Genomic DNA, 8,937 nt, shown 5'->3' on the forward strand with positions numbered 1-8,937 from the left:
ATGGAAAAGAACTAACAGTATGATGTTTTGTAATCTCCAGGGCAAGCTAGCAAGATCATTAGAACATATTTCTTCTTCATGAGCTACTATGGTGAGTTCTTTCAATGTTTAATGCTGAACTAGACAAATTCAAAAGAAGACAGTTTTCTTTCCCTTCCTTCCTTCCTTCCTTCCTTCCTTCCTTCCTTCCTTCCTTCCTTCCTTCCTTCCTTCCTTCCTTCCTTCCTTTTTTAAGTTAGCCTTGGTGGGGTGGCTCAGTTGGTGGGGAGGTTATCTATAGCGGCGAAACCAGAGCCAGATATTAAGCAGCCAGAATGCTACAGTAATTGAACACATGACCGTCTCTCTGTTAGCACGTTCTTTGTTCTCCTCTTCTAGAAGTTGTAGACGTCGATTGAGTTTGATTATCTGTCGTCTTAATGAAGCTGCACGTACAACAGTCATGTCATCTAAAGTTCCTTCAATTGTGTCTGTATTTAAGATGTCATACCTGACACACTCATTGTGAGGACTGGAAATGATGGCCACAGACCCATCAGTCAACACAGGGCTTTGACCATGTATTTCAGTTAGTCTTCTTACAGTGTACCCTGGTGCAGAATTCTGAAACCTTGAAATCTTATTTCTTGGGACAAAATCTGACCTGTGACACATGGAGTCAGTTCTGACCAGCTGTCTGTTTGGGGAAGCAGCATTTTCACTCATAGAGCGCTCTCTTTTTAGCCTGCCAACTGCATGGATTTCTTCATTTTGAGGGTTTGGAGGAGGTCTTTCTGAATCCAGAATATCTAGTGGTCTTCCACTTAGGTCAATTATAGGAGGTGGTGTTTTTAGTGCCAGGAGTTTAAAGATTTTTAGTGCCAGAGGTCAAGGCCTGCTGGTCTTGAAAATGGAATGTCTTCATTATTCCCTCTCTGGAACCTGCATAATCATAGTAGCATTTGGAACTCCTCTTTGGAATTCTTGTTCCAGGTCAGCATTTGGTGGTGTTGCTTTTAATTTTAATGGATCCACATTGGCTGACCAATACCTTACTAGTAGGTGTATTTCATTTTATACTGAATTCCTCTAATTCCCACCATCTCAGCAGCAGTGTGAGAATAAAATGCTGCCCCATTCACTCTTCCTGTTGGTGTGCCCCTTGGTTTTCTTTTACTCATTTTTTTTCTTACTTATTTTTAAATCCTCCCCCAAGGATATTTTTCCATTGATTTTTAGAGAGCAGAAGAGAGAGGGAAAGACAGAGAGAAACATTGATGTGAGAGAGACACATCGATTGGTTGCCTCCTGCACTTGCCCAACCAGGGCCTGCCGGATGAGGAGCCTGCACTGAGGTACGTGCCCTTGACTGGAATCAAATTCAGGACCCTTCAATCCACAGGCCAACGCTTTATCCACTGAGTCAAACCAGCTAGGGCTACTCATTTTTTTAAATATAGTAAATACATGTCTATAATAGCTATTAAAATTCTGCTCCCCTGTAGTTCACTTTACACAACAATTCCCCTACAGATCTGAACTTCTGGGAGGTGTACATAATAACACGGAAATTGCTTTTCCAGAAATGTGTACCATTACTACTTGCTATTTGGCATTATTTGCTTCTGTGCTTCATATGAAGTCCTTTAATTTGCTTCAATGTACACATACTGGATTTAGAGCTACTTTTGATCCCTTGGGCCAATTGGAGGGTCCCTGGTGAGGGCCACTGACCACAGACTCCAGCAGGAGGTATTGGGGGCAAAGGAGCATCAGCAGGGAGCAGGGAGGGATGCAAGAATGGTGGGTGAGCTGGAGGAGTTCGTGGTCAGGTGATGAAAGGAAGATAGACCAAGACAGTATTCTATGGAAAATAGTGGGAGGTAAGCTATTACTAGGTCCTACGTGGTATCTCTATCTCATATCAAAAGCAAAACAACAGGTAAGATTCTTGAAATAATATTTAACATTTTTCCCCCACTGATAGGAGTTACAGGTATCTTCTGTGTTCATAATGATTGGCTCTCTTTCATTTCCAAAATGATTCTACTGACCTGCCATCTGCAGAATAAGCCATTTGAGTAGCTTTCCAGCAATAGAGATAGATTTATTGTCATATTTGAGGGCAAATTTACAACATAGGCTGAAAACAAACAGACGAATGAAAATTGGCCTACCGAAGGATTCAACATATAACTTTTGGTCTCATTATTGGTCCCTTAGTGCAGTATCATTTTCTACTCAGAAGGGTAACTGTCACAGGTTCCGTGTACCTGCCACTGCGACAAGTATGTTTTTCATCAATGTTCTGTTTTCACAGGGCTCCAGGCAGCCTGCACTATGACTGCTGCACACTGAGCTATATTTCTGTCCAAATATAGAGGAAAATTTTATTTTTTTTCCTAGAATTGGTCATTCTGAGATCTTACATTTTATAAAAATAGGAATTTCCTATCTGTATTTCTGGATGACTTACTTAATTTATGGCTATTGTACCAACTTCAATGACTGATATCCACCGTGGCAAAACTAGTGACTGAATGATATATGGATGGATGCTATTTCCTGAAGTGATTTGTTGATGTTTGTTTCCCCAGCAGATTTATGTTGTCTATTAAGTCTTCTACCACCATCTGGTATAATTAATGACTTGTGATACTTGCCTCTTGTAGCACAAAACCCATCGCCTGGCAGAAAATGCAGATGGGCATTCTATGAGATGAGCCAAGATTTTGAACACAAAGGCTTCCTCTGCAGCTGAAAGCAAATACATGAAAAGCCCTTGCCACCTGGAATTTATCTTCTTCCTCCTTCATTGTCCCAGGACATAGGACCGCAGCTAGAAGGTGACTGGGACTGAAACTAAAGCTTCAGTTAGCAACAGTGGGAGCCTAGCCCACCACGTCATCATCCAGATGTTGACTTCAGGTTTTAGTATTGGCCAGAGCCTTTGTCTCCTTGTTCTTCATTCACAGCTCTTCTTTTATTCAGTTCTCTGTTCTCCCTTTTATCTCTTCTTTGACCTGAGAAATCACCATTTTCTTTTTTTCACCGCTTTTTAAAAAATTTAAATTCTTTATTGTTTAAAGTATTACATATGTCTTCTTTTCCCCCCATTGACCTCTCCCTGGCTGCTCCCACGCCCCAGCATATGCCCTCCCCCCTCCCCCCGACTGTCTGTGTTCATTGGTTATGCTCATATGCATGCATATATGTTCTTTGGTTGATCTCTTACCCCCCCTCTCCAGCTCTTCCCAGACTTCCCTCTGAGGTTTGACAGTCTGTTCAATGCTTCTGTCTCTGGATCTATTTTTGTTCATCAGTCCACCTCTTTTTTCCAGAAGTAATACTTGCTCATGATAAAAACATTCAAACATAGAAAAGTAATATAAAGCAAAAGTTGGATATGCAAAAAAGTAAACTTTGTTAAGTTATTTTTTCTTTGAATAAATTTTCTATGCATATTGCAGTGTAATATACATATGTGTGTATATAATATATCAATTTTAAAATCTTAAGAAAAAACTGGAGTAGAAAGAGTAATAATGTGTAGACAGATGGCCTTTTATTGGTCTTTGATTGGTGCCTGCTCTTAAGTGTAAAAGCTGAGAAGGCAAATCATGCAAATCTAATATGCAGATAATAAAACAAAGTGAGACTCCAAACCCACTCTGTTGCAATAGTTCCAGATGCACTGCTAACAGAGGTTCATAGATATTGGCATGAAATCTCTAGGAGAAAGACCACCATGGCCTCCAATGGTGTGGGAGGAAAAGAAACATACAGAAGAAACCTTCAAGGGTGGGATCCGAAGACGGGAGAGATCTGGAGTATAGGCAGAGGAAAGGAGACACAATTTCAAATGAAGAAGCTTAGGTAAGTGGAGCAAGCAAAAGAAAGGTAGGGACGTGGGTGGAATGACTTGGTTGGAGGCACTTGTTTGCATGGGGATGTACAACTGAGCATAAGGATTGGTGAAATTGTGGTACATCCTGCTTGCTAAACTATGGGTTTTAGATACATATATGAGGGTAACTGGGAGTCCTTATTTAAGAGCAGGATAATATGATTAAAAGAGTTTCTTATAAAGATAAATATGTCAGTGGTACACAAGACATATGAATGAAAAGGTTGTGGGCAAGGACTATGTTAGGAGACCAAAAGAAATCAGAAGCAGAATTGAGATGGTAACAAAAGGGAAGATTAGATTCTAAAGACATGCAAAGAATTGGCAGAACTTAGCCAATTGGAATAAATGCTGAGATGGAATAAATGCTTCATTCTCTCTACCCCAAACCTAGGGACCTAGGATTTTTTAAATTAAGTAAAGATGAATATTTTCATAAAGTTAATCAATGATATATTCTTTTTAGTGTAAAAAGATTAGCACACTTTTACTAATCCCTCTCTGCATATGTGGGAAGAACAATACCCCAAGCCCTTTCAGTTCTGTTGCTTAGGGTTACTCTGTCAGGGACCTATCCATTTGTTTGTAAAAGGTTTTTCTCAAGATATTTTTAGGCAGACCTTGATAAAGAATAAAATGATGTAAAGTGTTTAACCTCTATCTGCCTCAAATTGCTCCTTTGAAAAACTGGCATAACAACACGTGTCCCAGAGAACTGCGGGGGGATTAGATGAGTTAAAAGATGCTAAGTGTTACTTACACTTAGTGTCTCAGTAAGTGTTAGCTTCCCTCCTCCAACTCTTCCTCCTTTTTATATTTCATGCATCTGAGGTAGCCTTTTGGGAAATCATGGGACTGTTGCTGTACTCCAAAGTACTCATTTCCTTCCCCACATACTTTGCTAAAACTATATATTTTCAAAATTATTAACTATCTATTCACAAAATTCTGATATTCCAACCAGACCATGACCAGACTCCTTGGATCACCTCAAAAATACATATAACATGAAGGGAAATAATATTTCCGTTTTTTACACCATTGATTATGTCTTTCCCCATTCAGTATTTTATTCTCTTACCTTCTGTGGCACCATATTTTCTGGGTTTTTATTCCACTTTTGGGGCCTACCCTTTTTCAACTCTTTTGCACATGAATTTTCTTGTATCTGGCCAACGTAGGCTGGGTATTCATAGCTCAGTCCTGGGCACTTCCTCTCCTTCCTGTGTTTTCCTTCACTAAACAATTTCATCTATGTCACCCACCACTTACAGGCTCATAATTTCCAAATATATACAGGGCGTCTCAAAAATATATATACACTTTAACAGCTGATAGCTCCATTTTGACAATGAAATGTATTTTAATAAACACTGCCTTTATAATTTTTCAAAGTGTGTGTATACATTTTTTGGGGTTACCCTATATTATGTCCAAACCTCTCCTCTAAGTTCCAGATACAAATATCTCCCTGCTGAAGTGATATTTCTACCCGAAAGCCTCAGAAACCCCTCAAAATTGTGTGTGTTCCATTCACTTGGTCATCTTTCTGGTGTTCTCTCACAACATTTCAATGAAAGGTGCTTCTTGTCCTCTCCATGGCTTCAGTGCTGTGATGGTTCTATCTCTTACCGGCTTTCATTACAACTCTGATATCACAGATTCACTGCCCATCAAGTTAACTTATGTCATAAAGTAGCTTTGCACGTTATGTTTACTAGTTCAGTAAATAAACATTTATAGAGTTTTAAAAGTTGTTTAGTTCCTAGTATACTGCTGGTGGGAATGCAGGCTGGTGCAGCCTTTATGGAAAACAGTATGGTGTTTCCTCAAAAAATTAAATATGGATCTGCCACTTGATCCAGTGATCCCACTTCTACGAGTAGATCCAGTCAGAAGGAATATATGCTCCCCTATGTTCATAGCAGTGCAATTTACAGTAGCTAAGATCAGGAAACAGCCCAAGTGCCCATCAGTAGATGAGTAAATAAAAAAGCTGTGGTTCATTTACACCATGGAATACTATGCAGCAGTGAAAAGAAAGGATCTCTTACCCTTTGAGATAGCATGGAGGGACCTGGAGAGTATTAGGCTAAGTGAAATAGCCAGCCAGAGAAAGACAAGTATCACATGATCTCACTCATCTGTTGAATCTAATGAACAAAATAAACTGGTGGAAAAAAAAATAGATCCAGAGACATAGAAGCATGGAACAGACTGTGGGATCTCAGAGGGAAAGCAGGATTGGTTGGGTGGGTGGAAAGTGCTTGTATACATATATGCATAACCCATGAACACAGATAATAATGGGTGAAGGCCTGGTGGGGGGGGGGGGGGGGTTGGGGGCTAGAAAGGACCAAATGGGGGGAAAAGGGGACATCTGTAATACTTTCAATAATAAAGATTAAAAAAATTTTTTTCAAGTTGTTTAATTCCTGAGCAAACCCTGTATGTATACTCAGATGCAGAATTATAAAACAATACATAAATTATCTACTAGAAGTTATATAAGCCAGATATCTAAGTATCAGGTAAAATCTTTTATTTAAAACATTAAACGGTGGGAGCTTATACTTTTTCTTAAACAGTACTGCCTTAGCAATAGCCTGCATAAATTTGAGGCCTTCAAATTTATCAAGCAAACAATCAAGCAACAATTATTTGTTGAGTACATATGCGCATAAGTCTTGGAGGAATATGAATAAAATGTAAAATATTTTTCCTGCTCTTCCCTTAGATTTGTAGGCATATCATGTGGAGTCCTCATTTAGATTTAAAAAAAAAGCACAGGCTTGTCATCCTATATAATAAAAGGCTAATATGCAAATCGACTGAACAGGGAACAACCAGTCGCTATGATGTGCACTGACCACCAGGGGGCAGACGCTGAGCATCTGCCCCCTGGTGGTCAGTGTGCTCCCACAGGGAGCACAGAGCACAGCAGAAGGGAGTGGGAGCGCTAAGGATGTCCGACTGACGGCCTGGACTGTGAGAGGGTGCAGGCCGGGCTGAGGGGACCTCCCCCTCTCCTCAGTGCACAAATTTCGTGCATCAGGCCTCTAGTTTGAAATAAGAGACCAAATACTTTTCCTGCCCAGTTAATGAGACAAGGTTACATATGAACAGAGCTAGTAACATAACATACCTACATGCTTTATTAACTGTCAGAGCAGCAAATACTATTGACATTCAGAACAGAAGGTCAAAGGTGAAAGAAGCAGAATCCACACTTATTGTGTTCCTACCCCATAAAGCCTGTGTTTTACTTGGTTTGGGAACACATGGAGAGAGAGATGCCTAGCTAGTTGGGTTGGTTTTGAATGATGCATTGGATTTGTCTGGAGGGAGAAAAATCATCCCATGGAAGAAAGAAGGTATACCACAAAACAGTGACAAAAGTGATGCCTATGTGACTTTGAAGGGGGCAGGCAATGGCTTGACTAGATTCGGTGCTCACGTTAAGGAAAAGCAGGAAGGAGGTTGGATTGTAGGGTGGGGCAAGAGGCAACAAGAATAAGAGAATTTTGGTTTTCAGAAGGCAAAACAGCACTTTCCATCACAGAAGTCTCTCAGTTTTAAGATGCAACTTAAAACTGTATTTTTATAAGTTTTGATGGGGAAACATTTACATAGCCCCTTTATAACTGCAATATGTCTTATTTTTGGTTGTGAGATTATTTATTTGTTATTTACTCTACAAGTATCCCTTGAACTTGGGGAAGAAAAGAAAAATTGGGGTGGTTTGTGTTTTATTTAAATTATAGGAACAAAGGAGGCAGGTGATTTCTCCATAGCCCTGGCAACTATGCAAAAGGTTTCCCATGTCTCCATCTCCCTTCTATTTCCAGAGCAGAAGAGGTTGGGTTGGTTAGTAGTGCTTTGCAGGACTTCAGGTGATATTCATTTCAAAGAATCTTTATTAGGTTCCACGGTGGTTAAGATATAATTTGGGGACTTCAGGATTTTCCCTCTCCACTGACTTACCTACAGAAGAGAGATTTCTGGGTCATGCTTCAGGTGAAGGGCAGTGGGTTGTATGGGAGGGGATAGTTTCCCCCTTCCTCTCTTGGTTCTTAAGACTGGCCCAACAATTAAAATGACATAAGACAGATCAACAGGAGAAATATCAATTTTAATACGCACAGGAATTCACATAAGCGTGAGAATACAAAGCCAGTAAGGCAAGATGAGGCATATATGTCATTCCAGACTAAGGAGAAGAAGGTAGGGGTCATAGGAAGGTGAACTACGGTCTGGGGTGGTAGTTCTTTCCTAAAGCCTGGTATCAGACTTCCATCTTAAATTCGTTTAGCAGTTAGAAGGAAGGTTAAAAGTTCTTCACAGAGCTTTCTGGGCCTTAAAAAGAACCAGCTTAAAATAATCACTATCCCAAAGAGGCATATTTTACGGTTGCAGATTTCTGCTTTTCAGTGTCATGCTCCTGAGAGAGCATGGTAGTGTTGGAAGAATGAAACGAAGATGGTTGGTTTTGTTGGTAACTAACTTTCTTAAGTTTCACTTGTTTGTGGTGAAAGGTGCTGGGGAAAGAGAGCAGGCCGCATAGCTGTCAGTGCAGGTTGCACTGGGCGCTGCACACTGGTGGGCTGCGCAAATGGACCGCAGGCGTTAGATTTTGGTTTCGTGATGACGAAGCCAACCTGGTTAGTAGGCAGCCGCCTTTCTCCTTTGTCCTTGCACACTTTGCGCTCCACAAGATGCTTAACCAAATGACATAAGCAACCGCTAGGAGGTATCCGAGCTGTGCGTCGACCGCCTAGGCAAGCATACATGGCTCACGTTGGGTCCCTCCGCTCCGCGGGTCCAGGCGGGTGGCACTTTTCCAAGGTGGCGATGAACTAGTGCGTGGAGTGAGAAAGACATCTGCAAGCAAGGGACCTTTCATCCAAAAGGTGGAGTTGACGGCCGCGCCTCCAAAGCATCGTCGCGTCGGGAGGTCTGCGTGCGTGGGCACCAGCTGCCTGCACATCTGGATGCAGCAGCGCTTTCCGCTGCAGGGCGGAGGCGAGGCGGAGGACCGCGCTGTGCACGCA

The 8,937-nt window shown here is 41.1% G+C and overlaps 1 pseudogene; it reads right to left on the minus strand.

Moving 5' to 3' along the window:
- Positions 1–270: 270 nt before the first annotated feature.
- LOC102254497 lies at positions 271–1,160 on the minus strand (annotated as a pseudogene).
- Between the last annotated feature and the right edge of the window lie 7,777 nt (positions 1,161–8,937).

The sequence above is a fragment of the Myotis brandtii genome, unplaced genomic scaffold (assembly GCF_000412655.1).
Source record: "Myotis brandtii unplaced genomic scaffold, ASM41265v1 scaffold299, whole genome shotgun sequence".
In the NCBI taxonomy this organism is placed as follows: Eukaryota; Metazoa; Chordata; class Mammalia; order Chiroptera; family Vespertilionidae; genus Myotis; species Myotis brandtii.